We start from the raw sequence: 22019 nt of genomic DNA on the forward strand, positions 1-22019 counted from the left end.
TAACACGGCATATGTCACTGAACTTGAAGCTTGCTATCTTGCTCAACTGGCTGGCCATGGAGTCTAGGAGGAAAGTGATGTCATTCACTAAAATAGAAGATCATGGAAGTAATGAGTACTTAGGGAAAGTTATCAAATTTGAATTTACAATTAGTGAAGCTGAGGTGCCCATTTGGCATCTAGGTGGACATAATCAGGGAAAAGCTTATACAAAGACTCAGAAGTCTGATCTCCAGTCTATCCTCATTCTCTCACATGCCATCTATGATAACCTACTATCTTTCCCCCTTTTCTTTTACAAATCTTTCTTTATCTATTCACTTTTAAGTTTCCATTTATATACTAATGGTAATTGAAGAAAAATCTATTGTTAACAAACTCTATTAAACTCCTTTGTATGAATCTGTATATTAATTCCTTGTAAAAAATGGGAAGGTATACCAGATGACAGAATTTGGGTTCTGAGCACTAAGGAATTATGTCAAGGCCTTACTCTTCCCTGTATGTAGAGCTGCAACTCCAACTCATGTGATCCAATTTTCCCTTGTGAATCTCACCTTGCTTTCATGTGTTGCTGATCTTTTCTCTGAAATCCAGATTTATATGTCAAGGTGTTTTTTGGCTATTGCTACCTTTGGAGATAACCATTGTCATCAAAACCCCTTCTTGATCTGATAACTCATCAGAGATCTGGTCCCTACATCCATCTCCCTCTCACATTCTGTATTTGAGGGCATTGAACATCTTACATCTAAGCAAAACCCAGGTATGGTAGTTTGAATAGGAATGGCCCCCATAGACTTATGTGTTTGAATGCTTGACCATAGGGTGTGACACTATTCAGAGATGTGTCCTTGGTGGAGTAGGTGTGGCCTTGTTGGAGGAAGTGTGTAGGGACAAGCTTTAAGGTCTTCTATGCTCAAGCTATGCCCAGTGTGGCACACAGTCTTCTTCTGCTGCCTGTGGATCAAGATGTAGAACGTTCCGCTCCTTCTCCAGCACAGGGTCTACCTGGATGCCACCATACTTCCTGCCATGATAATTATGAGCTAAACCTCTGAAGCTGTGAGCCTCAATTAAATATTTTTCTTTATACGAGTTGCCATGGCTACATGTTTCTTCACAGCAATAGGAATCCTGATGAAGGTACTACACTTAATAGCTTTGTTGAGAGCCAGGTTGATCCAAGGCTTTCTCAGAAGTCTTAATGAAAGTGAAAAGGGAATCTACTTTTATGTTCTTACTTAGGGGCAGACACGGCAAGATCTGCTCTGAAGCTTAGGCCAGGGTCTCCAAGGAGTTAAGGTTTAAGTTCCTGGGAACTTGGCCTTTTCCCTGAAGAGACCGGAGATATCAGTCCCAAGGCCACTAAGTACTCAGTCTGTGACACACTTAAGATATCCTGAGTTCCCCTTGTGCAACATTGCTCAATTAGCTTCCTGCTGGCTTTGTCCTGCGGAATGATGACTTTCTGCTGACTTTGACTCATTTTTCTCCATGGAAAATAATACATAAGATTCTTAGTAAGCTTGCTTGGCAAAAGACGTAGCCTGTTCAAGACCTCCTGAGCTCACCTTCCCTATTGTCATCATTTCTGATCCCTTTGTCCTTCTTCCAGAGCCTGACATTGAAAACGAAGCTGCTGGTCCAGGCCAGATCTCATGGTTATCTCACATAGTTCAGCCTTTGAGAATAACTACAAGGACTGCTCACTGTTTGAAAGTCTTTCCCTCCACCAGAGGGAAGTACCATACAACAAAGTTGCACCTCTCCCCACAAGCAGCCTCCATCTTATAACTGAACACTGCAGTGACTCAGGCCTAGCTATCTCCAGCTTCAGAGCTTCTCTTAGAGATTGGCTTAATCATCTGTTGGAGCTGCATTGCTCTTCAGTGTCTCCCTTTGTCTAATCCCGTCCTCTTACACCCCGACAAAGTGGTTTCTTATATCCGTAAATCAGATTCAAATCCTTTCCATAAATACACATTCAAATCCCTACCTCACAGTCTGTTTTGTGAAAAGTCTGTTCTAAATGCATCAATACCAGAGCAGTCTTAGGAAGCAGCTCCGGCAGGTGATATAGAGCTATGTCATCCCTTGGCTGCCTGGCAGTCAGAATCCTGTTACAGGTGCTGTGTGAGATTTTGGTACCCAGGGGGTGTACAGCCATATGGCACAAGTTACATCTCCCATCAGCAGCAGAGGGATTGTGCTAACAGTTGAGGGGTTGGAGGGAAGTAGGTGCTATGACGATGGTGGGTTCAGATGGCTTTGGCTGTGTGCTGTTAAGGCATTTGAGAAAAACAATGCGGGACTGAGATTAATTAGCCTAACATTTAGGGCAAACTGTGAGACCCAAAGGGATTATGGGTAGAGAAGCTCCAGGACTAAACCTAGAGCATAATTTTAAGCTTAGTAGAGTTTTACAGAAGATGGACATGCTGACCATGACAATTCTGCGTCACAAAGACCTGGCTTTAACTGGAAAAGCGTGAACTTCTGGTGCTTGGAAAACCTCATTTGAAAGCAAAGATATTTTGTCAGGCAGTATCCTACTTTTTCCTAGGTCATCTTGAAGCTTACTTTGTAGCTCAGGCTTGCCTTTCCAATGTGCACTGGATTGTAGGCACCATGCTGCAATATTTGAATAATCTTGAACCTTTGATTTCCTCTGAGTCATAGAAGGGCTCCATTCCTTCCTATTGAAAGCTATCATTTCCCCTTGGATTATGATATTTAGATATAAGAGAGATTCTATTCTCTTATTTCCATGCCTCCCCCATTCTGATTTCCACTTTCCTCCTGACTGCCAGACCAATAGCAAAGGTCCTGTTGCTATGGTGTAATGACTAGGGGAGGAAAATGAACACATGCCTCAAACACGCAGGACCTGAACAAGAACTAGTGGAACCCAGGGGAGTACATTAAAGTAGCAGAAGCTAAAATAGAAGGTTGAATGAAAGAGAATTTATTAATATGGAAGCACTTTCCATCGGTGCAGGACATAATACCTTATAAAGGGCACGGTAAAATATGCCAAGGTGCAGCTAAGGTGTCTTACAAGTTTAGGAAAAGCTACAGGTCATACTGAATAATAAAAAGTCCAAAAACATGGCTCATGATGAAAAAATAATGGCTCTCTTGAGCCACTATTTTAGTTCACAGAAATACTTGTAGTGGAAGAAACATCCCCTATAATGCCTGCCTCCTAAACACGTTTTACTTAAAGATCTACAGGCATCCATTTTCCCATTTACCAGGTGGTAAAGAAGATACTGATGGGAGAGGGAAGGGTGTACAGCAGGGACTAAGTGGTGGCTGTCCTCTAGGTCAGGAACAGCAGGAAGAGTCCTTTACAGAATCGAGAACCCCAGCATAAGCAAAGACGGTGCCAAAGCAATGCGTCTCGTGGTTTGAACGAGAAATGCCTTCCATAGGCTCATGAACTTGAATGCCCAGTTGTGAACTGGTTGTGCTCCTTGAGAAGGTTGGGAAGGATATAGAACTTTTAGGTGGTAAAACCTTGCTGGAGGAAGTAAGCTACTGGGGTCAAGCTTCAAGGCTTGATAACTCCCCCCTTCTCTGCTTTCTGTATGTAGACCTCTGCTGTTTACAGACTTCTGTTTCCCATATGCAGGTTTGATAACCTGGCCTCATTTACTGTTCTCTCTCCCTCCCTCTCTCCCTCTCTCCCTCCCCCTCCCCCTGTCCTCTCTTTGCTTCTTGTATACAGACCTCTATCCTATAAACAGACCTCTGTTTCCTGACTGTGGCTAGCCTTCCACTCCTGCTGCCCTGCCTTTTTTTTTTTTTTTTTTTTTTTTGACATAATGGATATTATTCTCTCTGGAACTGTAAACTAAATAAACACTTATCTCATTTAAGTTGCTTTTAGTCATTGTATATTATCCCAGCAACAGGAAAGTAACTAATACAGCCAATAATCTGAATAATAGCCAAAAAGGCCCGACCCACACTGGTCCATGGAGATGAATAACAGGGTACCTATAGTCAACCATGAAAGATACATTTGATAAACCCTTCAAATAAATTGTGGGTAAATATTCAGAATTTTGAGAGTACTTACCTTGAGGCCAAAACCCTAATCCAGTTTCAGGAAAATGAGTCAGTTGTCAATTTTAGATTTAACTGCTTAACAACTAAGTTAGGTGTCCAAGAAAAATGAACTTATAATTTCATGTTAAGTGCTAAATATAGGCAGTTGGCAGCAAGTTCTTCCTCAAAGACCTGTAACTAGTAATTATATCTTGGATAAAGGAGCATATGCAATCATTTTGACTACAGTTCAGAAATTCTAAGTTGGCAATGATTTTTAGGGACATACAGTGGGCATTCTGTGAGAACCAGGTAATAACTGGAGACCACTCCCTTTCAAGATGACTTCATCAAATTCTGGAGTCAGTAGGTGAACCTTTACTAGTCACCAAATATAAAGTCAGAGTGAGTCTTTTTGGTACTCGGCAGTCTGTTGTGTTTGCTCATTGGCTTTTGAACCAGGAAGTTCTTCTTCCTACTGGAAGAGACTGCTCTCAGTACCTTAGATAAACCTGATGAGTCCACTGGGGATTTTCGCTGAATCGTCCACTTCTTTCACCAACATAGTTTCTAGAACAAGTGGGTAGATCTTTACGATGGTAGCACTCTACTCAAAACAATGAAGTAATGGCCCTATTTACAATTACTATGCTACTGCAATACATTCAGAGCCAATTGACAGGCCTGGATTCATGAATCTAGAAACAGATCTTCCCCATCCATTTCAGGAAGATGCATGAGGATCAGAGCGTGTTCCTTTGGAACTAACACTAAGAATATTCTTGCCTTGAACTGCTTTTAACTTTCCTGTCCTTTGTTACAATATAACCCCAAAGAGTATGGATGCTTGCTTAGGTTATCTTTCTTCTGTTCATTTATGTACTAGGAGTGAAACCAGGGCCTGTAGAACATAGACAGTACTCTCTCCCTGATGTGCCCAGCTAACTTCTATCTTTCTTTTTTTTTTTTTCTGAAGAATATTATTGTGATGACATGGATTAATTCAACTAGATAAGAAAGAAATGCAAAGTACTTTGGAGACTTGGTAAAATACCTGTACTTCAAAGAATGCAAGGTGAATGCCATGATCAGTCAGGGTAACATGTAGTTATTTGGAACATGTTCGGACTTTTTTTGGAGAAAAGAAGAGAATATTGCATTTCACATTTTCTACTTTTAAGGCCTCTGTGGTTTCTGAGGACAGCATATTTCATACTTGGCACAGGCCACAACCCATGCCCCAAGCAGCAGAGAAGATGACTAACTTTAATTAAAACCCAGAATAAAAAAGGTTCTTCAGTATGTTTGGAGCATATGGTCTTGAAGAACTAATGTTATGTATGTATGATACGAAAAGATGTCAGAAGGTTTTGGAAAACCCCAGTAGGCAAATTACAATGTGAACTCCTAAGATTTGCAAGCAAGGCAATTCCATCTAGAGGAGAGAGCTAGACTCCAACATATTATTGGAAAATTATTCTGGCTGTTATTACCACTTGACAGAGAAAAATATCACTATCAGTTGACCATGCATTAAAAAAAAAATGTCTATGTGAGCCATCTGATACATCCAGTCAGAAAGTTGGGCTGAACCAGTAACAAGTCATTGTGAAATGGATGTGCTATGTGTGGGCTTGCAGATGAGCAGAGCAGGAAGGCACACATGTGCGGCAGTTGCCACATACCTCCATGATCGCTAGCATGTTACATGGGCTCCTCTCCCTCAGCTCACTCTTAGGGCCACACAAGGAACCTTTTCATTAACTGACAAAAGAGAAGGAGAGCAAGACTGGTTCATATATGAGTTGTCTCTGTATATGACTGTTAGCTAAGAAAGCACGTCTCTAACTCTCTAGTCCAATATACTCCTAATGAATAGTGTCGGGAGGCCACAGATGTCTCTCCCTTTTTTTCCAAAATAAAAATAAACAAAGTAAAAGGGAAATACAGGAAGTTTCCTACCATTTAGCTGGAGTCCAAATGCCTTTGTAGCTTATGATAATGCCTATTATAGGTTGTTCACCAAGGAAGAGACATTAAATAGCTATGTAGACAAAATGACTCATCTAGTTGATGTCACCAAGCCTCTGTCATCGATCACTATAGTGTTGGCATAATGATTCATTACATTAAATCTTTCCCAAAGATGACTCAATGGCATTGGTACTCACTAACCAGTGACTGATGCAACCTCTATACAGATGGGTCCAGCCATCTTCCCCACCCCAAGCCTTTGTCACTGTCCCACATATCAATCCTCTCTAGAAATACACTATGGACTCACAGATCTTTGCATCTGCCAACAGCACAGATAATTACTGAGACTCGGATACAATTTCATCCCGCAAGGACACCAAACATCCAGAAAGGGGCAAGCTGATTATTTTGGAACCTATTTATCTTGGATATGGTAGTGATTCACCTTGACTGAGAAAAAACATATTCCAGTATCAATTTCCTTTGCCTTGCCACTGGGTCTCATCCATCACCACCATCAGAAGGTTTCTTAGGACATACAGTTATACCATACACTGGAAAATTCAATGTGTGTGTAATGTAGTACAAATTTTTTTTCTGACAGTAATTAGGATCCATATGACTTCAAGGTATACTGAGTACATAGAAATATCCTCAGGAATGATTCTAAAGGAAGATTAAAAACCAAGATGGAAACTTTGAAACATAAATGCAGAAGTGTGAGTAGGAAAAAGGAAGGGATTGCAAAGCCAGGGAGAAAGATGGGTCAGAGATGAGAAAAGATTCCTTAAAACGGGAGGGATGTCAAGCTGCTCAGACAGCTTAGGTAGCAATATGTTCCACTGTGGGGTTCTTCCCTTAACTGTCCTTCTTTCTTTACTTCAGCTATCTTTCTGAAACAGAATGTGGCCTTTTACCTTTACATATTTTAAAATCCACTCTGCTGAGTATTGGGGCAATCTGGCTCTTTTCTTTCCTTCTCTTGAGAATGTGAGTTAGGAAAACAAAAAGAGAGGGAGAGTTAACAACCTGAAGGGGACTGAGACTACACAGTGAACCAAAGGCTGAGCCTAGACAGGGAGAGCAGGAGCTGTGATTTGTTATTCCAAAGTGAAGCAAGTGACTTGGAGAGAAGACGGAAGGGGAAAGGATGTGGTTGGTTGGTGTGAGATGCATCTGGACAGTAGACGAGAAGGTCAACAGTAGGGAGAGAGGCTCCCTGAGCCACCCTCTCCCAGGCCCAGGCAATATCCTAGTTGTTAGAGGAAATATTCCTCTTCTGTGTGTAAACTCAGTGAGATGTTTTGTAATCCGAAGAACATAACGGAAACAGAAGCATGCCAGGTAAAAACTCATGTTTTCCTTTTTTAAATGTATTTTTAAAATTTTTTTGAGACTATGATATAATTATCATTACCCCTTCTTTTCCTCCCTCCAAACCTTCCCATGTATATCACCTTTTCTCTCCAAATTTATGGCCTTTTAACCTGTAATTGTTGATACACACACACACACACGCACACACACACGCGCACACACACACACACACACACACACATATACATATTCTATATATGCATACATGTTCTATATATTCTCTATATGTGTTTTATATGTATGTAAATACAACCTATATATTTTTGTGTATATATATGTGCATATGTATATAGTATGTATATAGAGTATATATAGTAAGTATATATAGTAAGACAAAAAAATAAACCTTTCTTTCTTTAAACTGTAATGGAAAACCTGATTCTGAGAATTCTCAGCCTGTTCTTCTTGATAGCCTTCTCTATAAATCTTTGAACTATAACTATATATATGAATATGTACGTGCATATACATATGCAGTATAAATATAAACTTGTCTGCCTGTATACTGTATAATGTTGCTTGTATGTATCTGTTTTTAGGACTTGGTCCCAATCCAGTGATCTTCTGTCATCTTTGTACATGCCAAGCCCTTCTTTCTATATATCCTGACCAATTTTCTCCATTTAACCTTCATTGGGATAAGAGTCAACTGTTTCCCAAGATGTCATTAACATAGCCTGTATCACTTTTTATTCTTTCCATTATTAAAATGATTCCTACGAACTGATAATTTTGACATTTCCAACTTGTTGATTAATTTTTTAACAATCTTGTGAAGTGTCTTCTTATTAAATGTCTTATCAGTTATCTTATTTTGATAGGTATGGCCAAGTTTTTTGTAAACTCTACACTACTTACCTAAACCAAGTAGAAATGGACCATAAAAGTTAGTGTTAACTGTAGCAGGTGACTGATAACATGCTCCTTGGGAGCTTACAATAAGAATGTTCAACTCAGCAACATATTAGTCAAGGTCCAGTCAGAGAATTAGAACATATTCACACGTTCAGTTCAATAGTTTTTAGTATATTTAGTATATTGGTTTGTAAGGGCTTGCTGCACAAATCTGAGATGTATGTGGCAGAGTCTGTACAAAGAATAAGCTTGGAATTATCTGCTATAGGCTTGCCATCATTGTGACAAACTTCTAGAAATAAAGAGCTTAATTGGAGAGTGGTTTAGTTAATGCCTTAAAATTTCAGAGGTTTCAGGCCATGGTTAGTAAGCCCTACTGTTTGGGGTCTGTGGTAAGATACTCTATCATGGTAGAGAGCTACTCACATAATAGTTGTGGCCAGAAAGCAGAGAAACAGAGGGGCTAAAGTCTCAGCATCCACTTCACAGCACATTCCAGTGTGACCTAAATACTTCTCAACAGGTGCCACTTGTAAAGTGTTCTCTCTTTACCAAATAGTTCCATGGTTGGTGCCAAGGCTTTAGTGCATGGGCCACTGGGGACCTACTTTACCGTAGAAAGACATACCTGTTGTTCATTGGTAAGGTAACTACATCAGAGAAGTTTTATCTTAGGACTTATGATCTAGCTTATGATCTTTCATCTACCCCAACTATGTAGGCAAATATCCATTATAATATTTGTATAGTCAACTTATCATATGCTTCAGTCATATAAGCAAGGTTCTATTAGGGTTAAGCTGGATAATTAGGGACTATGGCCTAGACAAATTGATACATCAAAAGATCAACAAAAGCACCATGAACAAAGTCTGCAAAACAAATGCAGAACGCAGTTGTAGTTCTGTAAGTTTTAGCTTTCTCTGGGAAATGCAAGCAAATTGGATTGGCTAATTTTATAATTTGATGGATTTTTGTTGTTGTTGTTGTAAGGTATGCCAGTCACACGCCATACTAGCCACTTGCACTCATTTCATTAGTTAATGAGTTTTACTATCCTGCTGCAAGTGCATATCTTGTCCTATGAATGATTGTAACAGCCCTTGAGCTGGCTGTTCTGTGTGTCCTTCAGAGTCCAGTACAAGCTAATCTCCATGTCCCATCTCTTGCCATCTTTCTACAACTCAAGACAGATCATTTTGGTCATCCGATTAAGGTTCTCTCATTTTTAAAGGTAAAATCTAAGCTATTTTTTGTTTGTTTGTTTGTTTGCTTGTTTGTTTGTTTAGTGAGCTGTGCACTTGTACCTGACCTAAAGTATGTCCATCACTCTTGCCACTCTTCTTTGCTCCACTATTATGTGAGTAGCTCTCTACCATGATAGAGTATCTTACCACAGGCCCCAAACAGTAGGGCTTACTAACTATGGCCTGAAACCTCTGAAATTTTAAGGCAAATTAAACAACTCTCCAATTAAGCTCTTTATCTCTAGAAGTTTGCCACAATGATGGCAAGCCCGTATCAGATAATTCCAACATGGCTTCCTTATGTTTTTCCATTACTGAAGCCTACTCCCTACAGAGGGCTTTTACATAAGAAATTTAACATGGCTGATATAAAAAAATTTTTTTAGGACTGGTGACGTGGCTTATCAGGTAAAGATGTTCACCTCTCAAAAGAAGCCAGAACTCAAAATGACAAACATTGCAAGTTTTATCTTACATGCTGTGGTGGTTTGAATAACAATGGCACTCATAGGCCCATAGGGAGTGGCACTGTTGTGGGTGTGGCCTTGTTGGAGTAGGCGTGGCTTTATCGGAGGCAGTGTGCCTGTAAGGGCAGGCTTTAAGGTCTCAGAAACTCAAACCAGGCCTAGTGGCTCAACATTCTCTTCCTGCTGCCAATGGATCCAGAAGCAGAACTCTCAGCCCCTTCTCCAGCACCATGTCTGCCTGTGTGCTGCCATGCTTCTCACCAGGGTGGGAGTGGACTAAGCCTCTGACGCTGTAAGCAGGCCACAATGCAATGTTTTCCTTTAGAACAAAAAACAGAAGGAAACAAAATGCTTGCTGCCAAGACTGACTCCTGGGACCTGCCCTGTGGGAGGAGAAAATGGACTCCTTCAGGTTACTTTCTCACCATGCTGCACGTGCTACAGTTTGCCCTGCCCCACCACACACACACACACACACACACACACACACACACACACACACACACACAACCAACAAATAAATGATTGTGGTTTTAAAGAAAAAAAATAGATTTACTCCATTTTCTCACTGCCTTCATGTCATGCGTCAGACATCACCTTCTCATGGAAGTCTTCCCGCTTGCTCCTTAATCCGCACCCTTGTGCTGTTTGCTCTCACTCTGCCCTTTCTTCTTTCCCCACTCCCTTCTCCTTTGCTTCTATTTCTTCCTTACAGAGCAAGCGTTTACTTATTATTTGTGCCCTCCATTTGACAACAGAGCCTTGGCCTGCAATGCTTTCTACGGTTCTTAAAACAGTACCTGGGATGCGATTGGAATTAAAAAATATTTGTTGAATGGATGAAAGGTAAATAATGTCTGTGTTTGTGACAGTCAAAACAAAACAAAACAACCCATCCCCAAGCCCCCAGTTGCCCTCCTTTGAGTATTATACAATGCTTCTGTGTTGAGGGGGGAAATCCTCTTCTATATCAAATTTGGCAAGGAATTCTGTCTGCTTTTTTCTTTCTTGAATGGAATTGTGCTGTCATTTCTCCCATGGCCATTCATTGAATGGGTGTTTCTATGGTTACCATGTTATTTCTACTCAGAATCCTGTTGAGGAGAAACCTGAATTTGGTATCTCAGGAAGTCAAGATTCCCTTGACATCCTATAAAGATACCAGTGATTTTCCACAAATCAGCTTCTTGACTTTTTCAGCAAATTAGTTGGGGAGATTAATTGGAAGGCATCTTTGGGGTTCAAGCCTAGAGTCCCGAAAAATGCACCACAGGACATAAATAAAACGAGTTACCAATATGTGTGTGTGGCAGTGATGGTCCCAGTGAAATCCATCCAGTTTTTCTTTGCCTCCCACTAAGGGGACCCTGGCAGTCTACGTGTCACCATGCCCTCCTCATTGTACCTAATCATGGTGTAGATTCAGTATACTGTTTGTTCTCTCTGTTTTATTCTGGGAGCAGAAATACAATTTCTGATGAATATACCTCTACAGCCTAATTTGTTAGTTCACCCCAGAAAACAACTGAATTATGCCTAATGATTGCCATTCAGTGAGAACGGGAGCTGGCTGTGCTGAGGCCCACGTCAGCTAGCCACATAGCTTAGAAACGTGCCTACCTCCACATGCTCAATTTCTACATGCCTAGAGAAGCACTAAGAAGACATTTTATTCCCACCTCTGTCTCATTTTATTGCAAGTGTCTTCTATTTGATTCTGTCTGTTTTTATTCCATTTGTCTCTAATCTGGCTTCTATTACTCATAATCTGCCCAGAGCAAACCATATAAAGCTGTATGCTTATTAAATTATGAAAATGTTGAAGCACTTATATAACTATGCAAGTATCTATATAATATTTAGAATAAGGAATATTGCAAAATGCAAATTAGTTTGCATATATATGATGCAAATGAGAGAAATTTTTTTCATGTACAACTCCACCTCTATAAGGAACTCAAAGCCAGGGTCAACATAACCTGCAAAATGCAATTTAACTTTTGTTATAGTCTTTCCAAAATAAGACATGGGAAATTACATTTTAGGTTATACAGCAATATATACATTCCATGTGCCTTACAGTTTCTGTTTCCTAGCTTCTCTCCATAGGCCAACTCTGTTGGCCCAAATATTTTTCAGTACATATTAACCCTGAAATAACTAAGCTTTCATTCAATAAACCCTCAAGGATTATTAAGCATATATTATATGCCATGCACTCTGCTAGAAATGGTCATTGGTCTCTAGTTTTAAGAGAAATAAGCAGGTAATGCAATACCTTAGAGCAACAGAAAAGATGATGTAACAATCATATCATCAGGTGAGATGCTGTCAATTCCCTGATATAAATAACTGTATAGGCAGGAAATCATTGCTGGCCTCCCTGACAACTCTATCTCTCATTTCCTTGGTGAATAGCCTCGCGAATTCCTTGTCATTACATTTTTTTTTCCTATACTACCTTTCCTGTTTTAAAATAACCTAAACCACGATTCCAAATGTCCCTTCTTGCAGATGTGTTTTATAACTAAACTTCTCTGTCTCTCTGGCACAGCTCATTAGCTTCCTGACTAAGATCTATGCCTTTTTCTAAGTCTATGTCTACATTCAAGTACCCAACACTTCACAAATAACACATAAAAATAGGTGGTGACTGCTTGAGTGTTCATTGTCTACCTACTGGATTCTAAAATGTATCTTCCAGGTTTCTGTCTTTGGGGTAATGTCAAAAACTAACCAGAGTAATTGAAAAAGTTAGTTCGGCAGTTTCTAGCCAAATGTTTTTTTTTTTTAAAGGTTGAGTAAGAGTGGATAAAACAAATGATTAGACGAAGGGGTTTCCTGGGTCTGTGCAGCAGGAAAATATAACATCTTACTTAGGCCCACGGACAGTGCAGCTGTTTGGATTATTCTTCAGTCGAATATGGATGAAAAGGAAATTTTGCTAATAAAATGGACTGAGTCCCACAGTCAGCTCCAAGGCAGATGTTTTTCTGAGTGTGAATAAAGAGGCACAGTTGTGATTTCTTTCAGCCCGAAGTGAAGAATTTTAATTCTTATAAGAAGCTCCCTTCACTTCTTTCTCTGATACTGCAATGGAAATGCTAAGGTACTATGGGGGTCATGGCTGATCCCCCTTTAGCTTGGAGCTCTGATGACAGGAGCTGAAGTAAGACCTCACAGGGTAAGCTGAGCAAGGCTCAGCCTACACTCTGATCATCTCCTGGAGCTCACATTGGCTTTGATGTTATGTTATGTTTACTCATGTTTACTTCACTAGGAGTCCTTGCTATCTAACACTTACCATAGATACTGAGATAATAGCACAATGTACACTTTAGAATGTTTGGGAAAGATTTAATTTGGTTTAGTGTGTGTGTGTATGTGTTGCCTTCCTGTATGTCTGTGTATCACTTCCATGCCTGCGGCCCCCAGAGGCTAAAAAAATGTAAAGATAACTTTTATTCACCTAAAGTAATTGTACTCTTATAGGTTTTCTGCCTACTTCTGATAACCTAGGCCTAGTGCTGGAAGCTTCTAGCCTCCGTACTATCTAACCCAGGCCTAGAATGTTCTGAGCCTTTGAGCCTTACTGCTGAAATAGCTCACCCTTTCAGCTCTTTCTGAACTCTGGCTGGCTAGTTCAACTCAGCTCAAAACTCCTCTCCAAGCTGACTGATTCAATTTAGCTTCTTTCCATTTCTTGCTGAATTGCTCTGCTTGTCCTCAAACTAACCCTAGCAATCTATTCTAATCTCTGGCTCCTTCTCCTTCTCTGGCTTGTTCTGTCTTTACCTGTGTCTAGCTTGTTTTCTCTTCAACCTGTCTCTGTAAAACTCTCTTGGTAAAACTGCCTCTGAATTCCATGAACTGAACTGCCATGAACTCAGCTCCCCTGCACTGACTCTCAACTCACTCTCAACCGAACTGACTAGAACTCAGAGATCTGCATGCTGCTGTCCTCTCCTAGATGCTGGGATTCAAGGTGTGTACCATGCTTTTCTTTATCTGAAAATTTCTCTATACCAGGCTGCCCTTGAACTCAGAGATCTGTTTGCCTTTCTCTTGGGATAAAAGGCGTGTCTGTGTTCCAGCTGGATCATACAGACCTAGAAGGTCTTTGGATGTGATGTCTTGCCTGAGGAGCAGCCAAGTTCTAAATTAACATTTCCTCCACAGATGAAGATTTTGGATTCCCTGGAACTGGAGTTTCAGATGAAAGTGAGCTATCATACAGGTGCTGTGAGTGAAAGCCAGGCTCTCTGGAAAAACAGTCAAAGCTCTTCTTACCTGCTGAGCTCTCTGTCTCCAGCTTCAACAGTGGCTTAAGATAAAACCTTACAGATGAAATTTGAGAAAGCACACAGAATTAGCCTCAGTGATGCTGTCCAGTCTTTGTAGTTAGTAGTGCCTGCCCACTGAACCCAAAACCAAAACCAACCAAACCAAACCAAACCAAACCAAACCAAACAAAACAAAACCCTTTAGCTAATTTTCATGTCTCAGCAGTTCTAATTACCTGTTACTTTAAGTCTTTTGTTTTAGGTTCTAGCCAACAGCCAGAATATATTAAATATGCCGCATTTGTACAGTCTTTTAAATTCACAGTTTATTACTACCAAAGATTTGTAATATTGTTAATTAAAAAAAAAATAGCTCCTGCAGCTGATATCAAATACAGTGTGATGGGACACCAGCCAGCGTTCTGTTTCCAGCTCCACCAATGTCCGTAGCCTGGAGAACATTTCCCGATTCCCAGGACACCTGAAACATAATTTAATCGTATTGTTATCACCTAGAAAGTTCTTAGGCTTATTTAATTATTAAAGCAACGTTACTGAGCATGAGGCCTGACCCTACTGTGCTGAACAAAGTGTAGAGAGTGCCCTGCCTTCCCTGAGCATCTGTTCCAGCAGGAATTTGAGAGAAACTGGCTCTCATGGACTTCCCAGAACTCACTGGAACATGCAGGTGGCCTGCTCAGGGTTCTTACCCAAGTTCAATGACCTACAAAACAGCTGATCAAAATTCTAGTTTAGAACCCGTTTTCCTGGACTCTGGGGACTCTGGAATGGACCAGAGGTTGGGAATCTTATCTTACAATGAGGCTTCGATGATAGAGGACATAGCACAGTTTCCTATTGTTTGTCACTCACTCTACTTTGGTTTAAGGGACTCTTGCTGTGTCATTGTCCATCCCCCATAAAATAGAAAACAACAGGACAGCAAAACCAGGAGGAACAGAGCCAACATTCTACTTCTCAATAGTTCTCTGTGTAATATGAGAGTCGCACAAAGATTTGGTCTTTGCCATCTATGATTTTAGAAACTGCTAATTTGGCTGTTGGGAAAACCTGATTCTGCTCAGATTGTGGTGGGACTTGAAATTTTCTTTTTGAAAATATTTTATTAATTTATTCATATTACATCTCAATTGTTAGCCTATCCCTTGTATCCTCCCATTCCTCCCTCCCTCCTGCTTTCCCCCTACTCCCCTCCCCTATGACTGTGACTGAGGGGGTACCTCCACCCCCTGTATATGCTCATAGGGTATCAAGTCTCTTCTTGGTAGGCTACTATCCTTCCTCTGAGTGCCACCAGGCCTCCCCATCAAGGGGACATGGTCAAAAATGGGGCACCAGAATTCGTGTGAAAGTCAGGGACTTGGAAATTTCAATGAGGTCTGAGTAGGAATCACAGTGACCTACTGTGTTTTCTTAGTGCATTCTGCTCTTAAGTAGACCATTGGCAGTAGGCCTCTCTACACCAGGCCTTCTTAGGTGTTTCTATGTGAGAATAAAGTAGGGCTTCTGTCTAGAGTCTCCTAATGATAAGTCTAAATCAAATTTATGGACCATCTTCATTATTTCTATTGATATGAAAGATTTCTTTCAAAAGTTTTTAATTTTAACTTTTAGCAGAGCAGGTTGACAAAGGATTTGTGATTTTAAAGTGATTTAAAACTGTCTTTTAAAAACAACTGAGAGTTATATAAACTTTAAGGCAAACGTTTCCTTTTGTTCTGAATACCTTACATTTATTAAAGCCCTGGTCTCTATTAAATTTGAAAAGTGGCATACTGAGAAAGAGTAGAAACAGCATGAAACAAAATTATGAGCAATTCTGGTCTGTGTATGAGAGTAAAAAGGTAAAGTCAGTGAGTGACAACTGATGAGTCTGCATGGCTGTCTGCAAAGACTCAGGGGAGTCTATGAATACCCCATAAATCTGGCAAGAAGATTTTTGATACATTGGAAATGTGAGGACACTGGAAATAATTTGGGGAAGCGGTGGGAAAGCTTGAGGGTTTTAAATGTGTAGTAGCCGTTGCCCTGATCCACAATTTGAAATATGCTTGTTGCAAAGGCATTTAAATTCTAGAAATGCTGCCTGCCCTTAAGGCCTTGGGCACCACTCAGCCATGGCTCTGATAGGCAGGTGGTTAAAGCTTTCTGTTGGATGGGGCTTTGCAAAGAGGTTTACTTGTTTGTTTAATATGCTGTGTTTGTATTTTTTGATGCGTGTGTGTGTGTTGCTTTTTGTTTTGTTGTTGTTTTCTGGGGGTGAGTAACACCTTGCCACCCCAAGTCCTCTGCTGAGTTCTGTCTCTCCCTCTCTTTGAGTTTTCCAGACATGGTTTCTCTGTATAGCGTTGGCTGTCCAGGACTTCCTTTGTAGACCAGGCTCTGCCTCCCCTAGTGCTGGGATTACAGGCTTTTGGCACTGCACCTGGCAGTCTTTCTTCTCTTAGTATTGTCTCTTTGGAAGTTTAGGAGGGAGCTGTTCCCAGGACTGTACAAGAAATCAGTCTGTAATGACCTTCTGCGGAAGCAGGAAGGAGGTTCCTGTGGCCAACAAATTGTATCACAGGGTAGACAGGACAACTCATGTTGGCTCTGGGAAGGAGTCAAGCATGCAGCGTGATAAATCTTTATGATGAGTCCTGACTGTTGGACAGAAGGGAAAGAGACCCCTAACCCTACCCCAATTTTCTTTTTCATTAGCCTCCTGATACTATCTCCTGAATAATATTAAAAGTAAGCAGCCTATAAATATTGCACAAGCTCCCAATGCTAAAAGCTGATAAAGTTTATTGTACTTATAAAATAAATAGAAGGAAATGCTTTCACTTTCCTCTTTACAGGTCTGTGGGGAGATCCTAGGTATAATTTATTGCTTCAATTTTAAAAACGTAGTCTCCCTTCATGTATGCCCCCCCCCCCACGTGTCTTAAGTCCCAAGCAAAAGCACATGTGAATATGCATGTTTAGAGATTGTTAAGACTTTTGCTTCAGACTCCAATTTTCACTGCAATTCTTTAATGAGATCTTTAAAAATAATTCTCTCACATGTTTCAATTGCCACCTTTATTTCTTTTCTTATTCTGTCAGTACTCCTTTAGTTAACATAGCAACCATTATTTCACAGTATAGAAGCCTCCTCCCATTCTGTTTTTGCTCTGTAGTACTTGTCAACACAGCCATTCCTTTATAAACATATAAGGTGGACATATGGCTGCAACCAAATACATAAAATTCCTTCTAGGAAAGCACACACAGCCTTTGTCATTACTGAATGCTGACAGTTTTTCTGAGTGCTTGATATATAGAATCTGAACATCAAATACCTCTGAAATTTAGAGACGGGAAGGGGAGGTGAAGGCTGCTCCTATATAGAATCCTTTTTATTATCTTATACTGCGTGTAGGTCCTGGAAACTAGGCCTTTATTGGGCATAAAAATGGCAAGGACTGTGGCTGGGGCGACGTCTCTCTCATTCACACTACTCATGGTTCCACTCTGTTTGTGGTACTGCGTTTTGCAAGCAAGTGTGGACTTGAATCATCATCTTATATTTTGGGGATCAATATGCATACTTAAAGTAATACACTTTGCATAATATAAGGCAGAGCCAGCAGTGGCATATATGTTCCAAGCTGGGATGGGACAATAGTGTTAACTTCCTTCATCCAGGAATTCTCCTTAAAGGTTACAGACAGGAAGCTCTGCCAAGAGAGACATAAAGTGTAGGCTTGTCTTTAACAAAGGCTCCTACCAGAAATGTATTTATACGTATACATATGAGGACATGTTTCAAAACGGTGCATACTGTTTTAGGCCATTAAGAAAGCACCTTATCAAGCATTCTTTTAAATTTTCAGTACCGTATTTTTATTAGGGCTTGCTATAGGACAGGAATTCAGATACATTCAATTTTATAATAAAACCGATGGGTAAACTATTTGTCTCAAGTTAGAGAAAAGAAAAATTATATTCTCTTCTTAATAGGCATAAGTTGGGGATTTTAAGCCTGTGTCTTCTGTAGTTTATGCCAAGTGTAATTTTGAAAGATCTGAGTTAGTGAGGTTCCTACGGCTAGCACTCTGGTCTTCGGAAGATCTGAGGCACTTTGCAGTTATGTCTATGATTTTTTAAAAAAGATATATGGACACTTCAAAGTTGTTTGTTCTTTTATCTTTTGGTTTTGTTACAGTAAAAGAAACCTACATAACACCCAACACACTTGATCTCTCATTAAGAAGGCAGTACAGGGGCTAGGGATACAGCTCAGGGGTAAAAGTGCTTTCTCTGAAAGTGAAACAATCTGGGCTCAGATCTTTAGCACTTACATAAGAAGGTCGGTGCAGCATCACACATTTGTAATCCCAATTCCAGGGAAGTGGAGACAAGAAGACCCCTGGAGCCATGGTTAGCCAGTCTAACCAAACAGGTGAGCTCTAGGTTTGATGGGAGAGTCCCTGCTCCTTCTTAAAAATAAGGTAGAGAATGATAAAATAAGACATGTGCTATTAACGTCTGGCATGCATGCATATGCACCTCCCATACAAGTGCACAAACAAAAATGCATACATATGCATACATCACAAACATACAAATTAGAAAGTTATCATACAACAGAGGTGAAATAAATAGAAAACATTCATGACTAAACAAATTATATATCGACTTAATATTATCCTGAAGATTTTTATTTCTAAAACAAACACTACCCCATCCCCAACCATAGCTTTGGGGGTGGAAGATTCTTATAACCCACACTAAAATATTTTATTTTCTGCTTAGGATAGTTTTTATAGCTTGTCTTAATTTTACTTGAAAAAAAATACATTATAAACTATTGGTCTCTAAAGGTTTATGAGGAGTACAAAAGCAACAATTTTTGATCAATTACCAAACTTTTAAGTAGACGCTCAAATCTATTTCTGTTTCCACCATATAACATCAAACAAATGGGTTTCCAGTCTAAACTTTCTGTGTTTTCTTCCATCCGAAATATCTTTCCTGTTAATCCTTAACCTTTATATTCGTCAAGATTCTCCTGAGAAGAACCAACAGACCTAGACACATAAAAGATTTATTAGCGAAGTTGTTTTGGATGATTATGAGGGTAATTTGCATCAGCAGCACGGAGGCCATGGGCTGTCAGTAGCATGAATTCATACAAGGCTAGAACCTTAAAACAAGACCAGTCTATGATGCTACTCCCAGGCTAAGACCAGATGACTGAAAATCTGGGAGTGCCTGGTGTAAGTCATCTCTGTTGCCAACACTCTCACAGACACACCCAGTCTTCTTTCTAGGCATTTCTTAACCCTGTGAAATTGATACCTTTAAAGGAAACACGATATTGTCCCTGGTTCATGTAGTTTTGTAGTCTTCTCTACCATCTTGTTCTATTGTCTAATAGCTTTTCTTATCAGTAATAGATATCTTTATGCAAAAATTAGAGTAGTTCCCTTCTCATCAAAGTCTTTAGCTAATTTCATTCACTTCTGACATCATGTTGAGACAGACTTAGTTCAATAGCCAGATTTTGAAAATAGACTTTAAAGAATAGATTAGAGGGAAGAGATGGGGGAAGAGGGAGGGAGGGAGGTTGGGATGGGGAAGAAAAGAGGGAAGGGGCTGAGATCAAGATATAAAGTGAATAAATAAATTAATTAATTAATGAGAAAAAATAAAACCACTCAGATCGACATAGTGCCTCTACTACATCACAGTGACTACTCTTTAACTCTTTAACCAATTGTAAGCAGCAGTCACTTGAAAGTTCACAAAAAAGAATAGATTGAGATACACAGAGAACTTAATAAGATAAAACAGAGAATTTCTACATAGCCTGTACCCAGACTCTGCTATTTGTGTTTCATGTCATTAGTTTCATGCACATATGTCTTAATCAACTAACATACTAATGTTAGATGAAATTTACCTTTATTCAGCTGTACTCAGATTTTACCACATGTCTTTTCCTGTCCCATGAGCTCCTCCAGCATCACATATATCTTCATGACTCCCTAGACTCCTGTAGACTGTGACAGTTTCTCAGATTTCTCCTGTTTCTGATCACCTCGATAGGTATGAAAATTGGACAAGTGTTTGAAAGGATCTTCCACTACTGGAATTTCGGGTTTTCTTGGTTAGACAGCTTATGAATCTTTAAGAGAAAATGCTGATCTGCCAAAACACTATTTTGATCACATCATATCAAAGGTATCCATAGGAATGTGATCAATCATTGTTGATCCTCACTTTACCTTGAAGAGTGTTTCAGGTTTGTCTGTCATCAGATGCCCCTCCCCTTGCTTCCTGTCCATCCTGTGCTATTTGGAAGGAAGTCACTAGGACACACATCTAGATAGCAATGATTTATAGTCCTCCTCCTTGAGGACAGAGGAGCAACATAAACAATTAGGAATTCTTTTGCAAGTGATGTTAGCCTATTTGCTACCATTTATCATTTAATCAAGTGTTTGTTGGCATGAGTATAGAATTATAGATATTTCCTTGGTACTTTGTGTTATAGCCCCAAAGTACCTCAATTTAGTCATCAGATGGCTCTGCCCTTGGCTATTGGTCATTTATTTTGTAACAGTCTTTTTTTGAAACAACTTATTGATAAAAGAATTCTTTTATTTAATTGGCTTTACTGTCTTTTTGAAAAGTCACTTTCTTAATCTCTGGTACCTTAGGATAATCGAAGACTTATTTTGCGCCTTAGGACAAGACAGCCTTTTCTCCAAATAGCTCGTGTGTTTCTTTTTAGAAAATAGTACTGGGGTCTGATATGAGTTCTGTTACTCACTGCTACCAGGATGCTGTGGTTTCTAGACTCAGTTTGCTGACATAGCGAAGAAGAAGAAGAAGAAGAAGAAGAAGAAGAAGAAGAAGAAGAAGAAGAAGAAGAAGAAGAAGAAGAAAGAAGCAGAAGAAAGAAGAAGAAGGAGGAGGAGGAGGAGGAGGAGGAGGAGAGAGAATGTGTGTGTCTGTGTGTGCATGTGTGCATATATGTGTGTGTATTCACAGGTATGCACATTTCAATAAATGCTTCTACACTGTGCCGATCTATGTCTTTATTAAGCTGCACAGAGCTCATATCGAGTGTCTAAAATTTTGATCTATTACTGTGTGAATCAATCTTTCTTCCTCCTTCTGTGTACCTGTAAATTCACACTCCAGTAGTAAAACACCTGGTTCCTACCACCTGCCATCTGCTGTATATATAATGTTTTCTGAATCGTTAATTCAGAACCCATGCACAGAGGACTTTTGTGTAGTTCCTTTTGCCTTTAGTCAAAGAGTCTCCTCTCCAATTACCTTTTAATTCTCTTAGAAGTTAATTTCTTAAAAATAACCTTATTTTCACGTGTATATAAAAACTTGTATACTAAGAGGATGATATGATGTTTCAATACTTGTATACATTTGTGCCATGTTTTGACCAGATTAAGCCCAACTATCTCCTTAGATACTCACCATTTCTTTATGGTAAAACCTTTCACAATCTTGTCTACTTGCTTTGTTAAATGTACCATACATTCTTGTTATCTCTGCTCTGTCCACTGCTTTGCCCTCAACCCTTTAGTAGGGTCCTGACATACCTGTAATGCATATAAGTGCTCTTGTCATAGTCAGCCTTCTTTTATGGGATACTATGATTTCCCAAGTAGTTTTAAAGATTTCAAAATAATCGCTCTCTATGTTGTAAAGTTACATAGGTTTGGGGTGAAATACACAAC

The 22019-nt window shown here is 39.7% G+C and overlaps 1 long non-coding RNA gene across 2 annotated transcripts in view; it reads left to right on the forward strand.

The window, feature by feature from the left end:
- Window positions 1–21338, forward strand: part of LOC311608560 — a 49684-nt gene extending 28346 nt beyond the window's left edge. For both annotated transcript variants that reach the window (XR_014783012.1, XR_014783013.1), the window contains one exon: window positions 21095–21338. This is a non-coding gene — a long non-coding RNA (uncharacterized lncRNA). The remainder of the gene's footprint in view (window positions 1–21094) is intronic.
- Window positions 21339–22019: the final 681 nt, after the last annotated feature.

Source organism: Acomys minous (genome assembly GCF_964271855.1).
Source record: "Acomys minous genome assembly, chromosome: 11".
Classification (NCBI taxonomy): Eukaryota; Metazoa; Chordata; class Mammalia; order Rodentia; family Muridae; genus Acomys; species Acomys minous.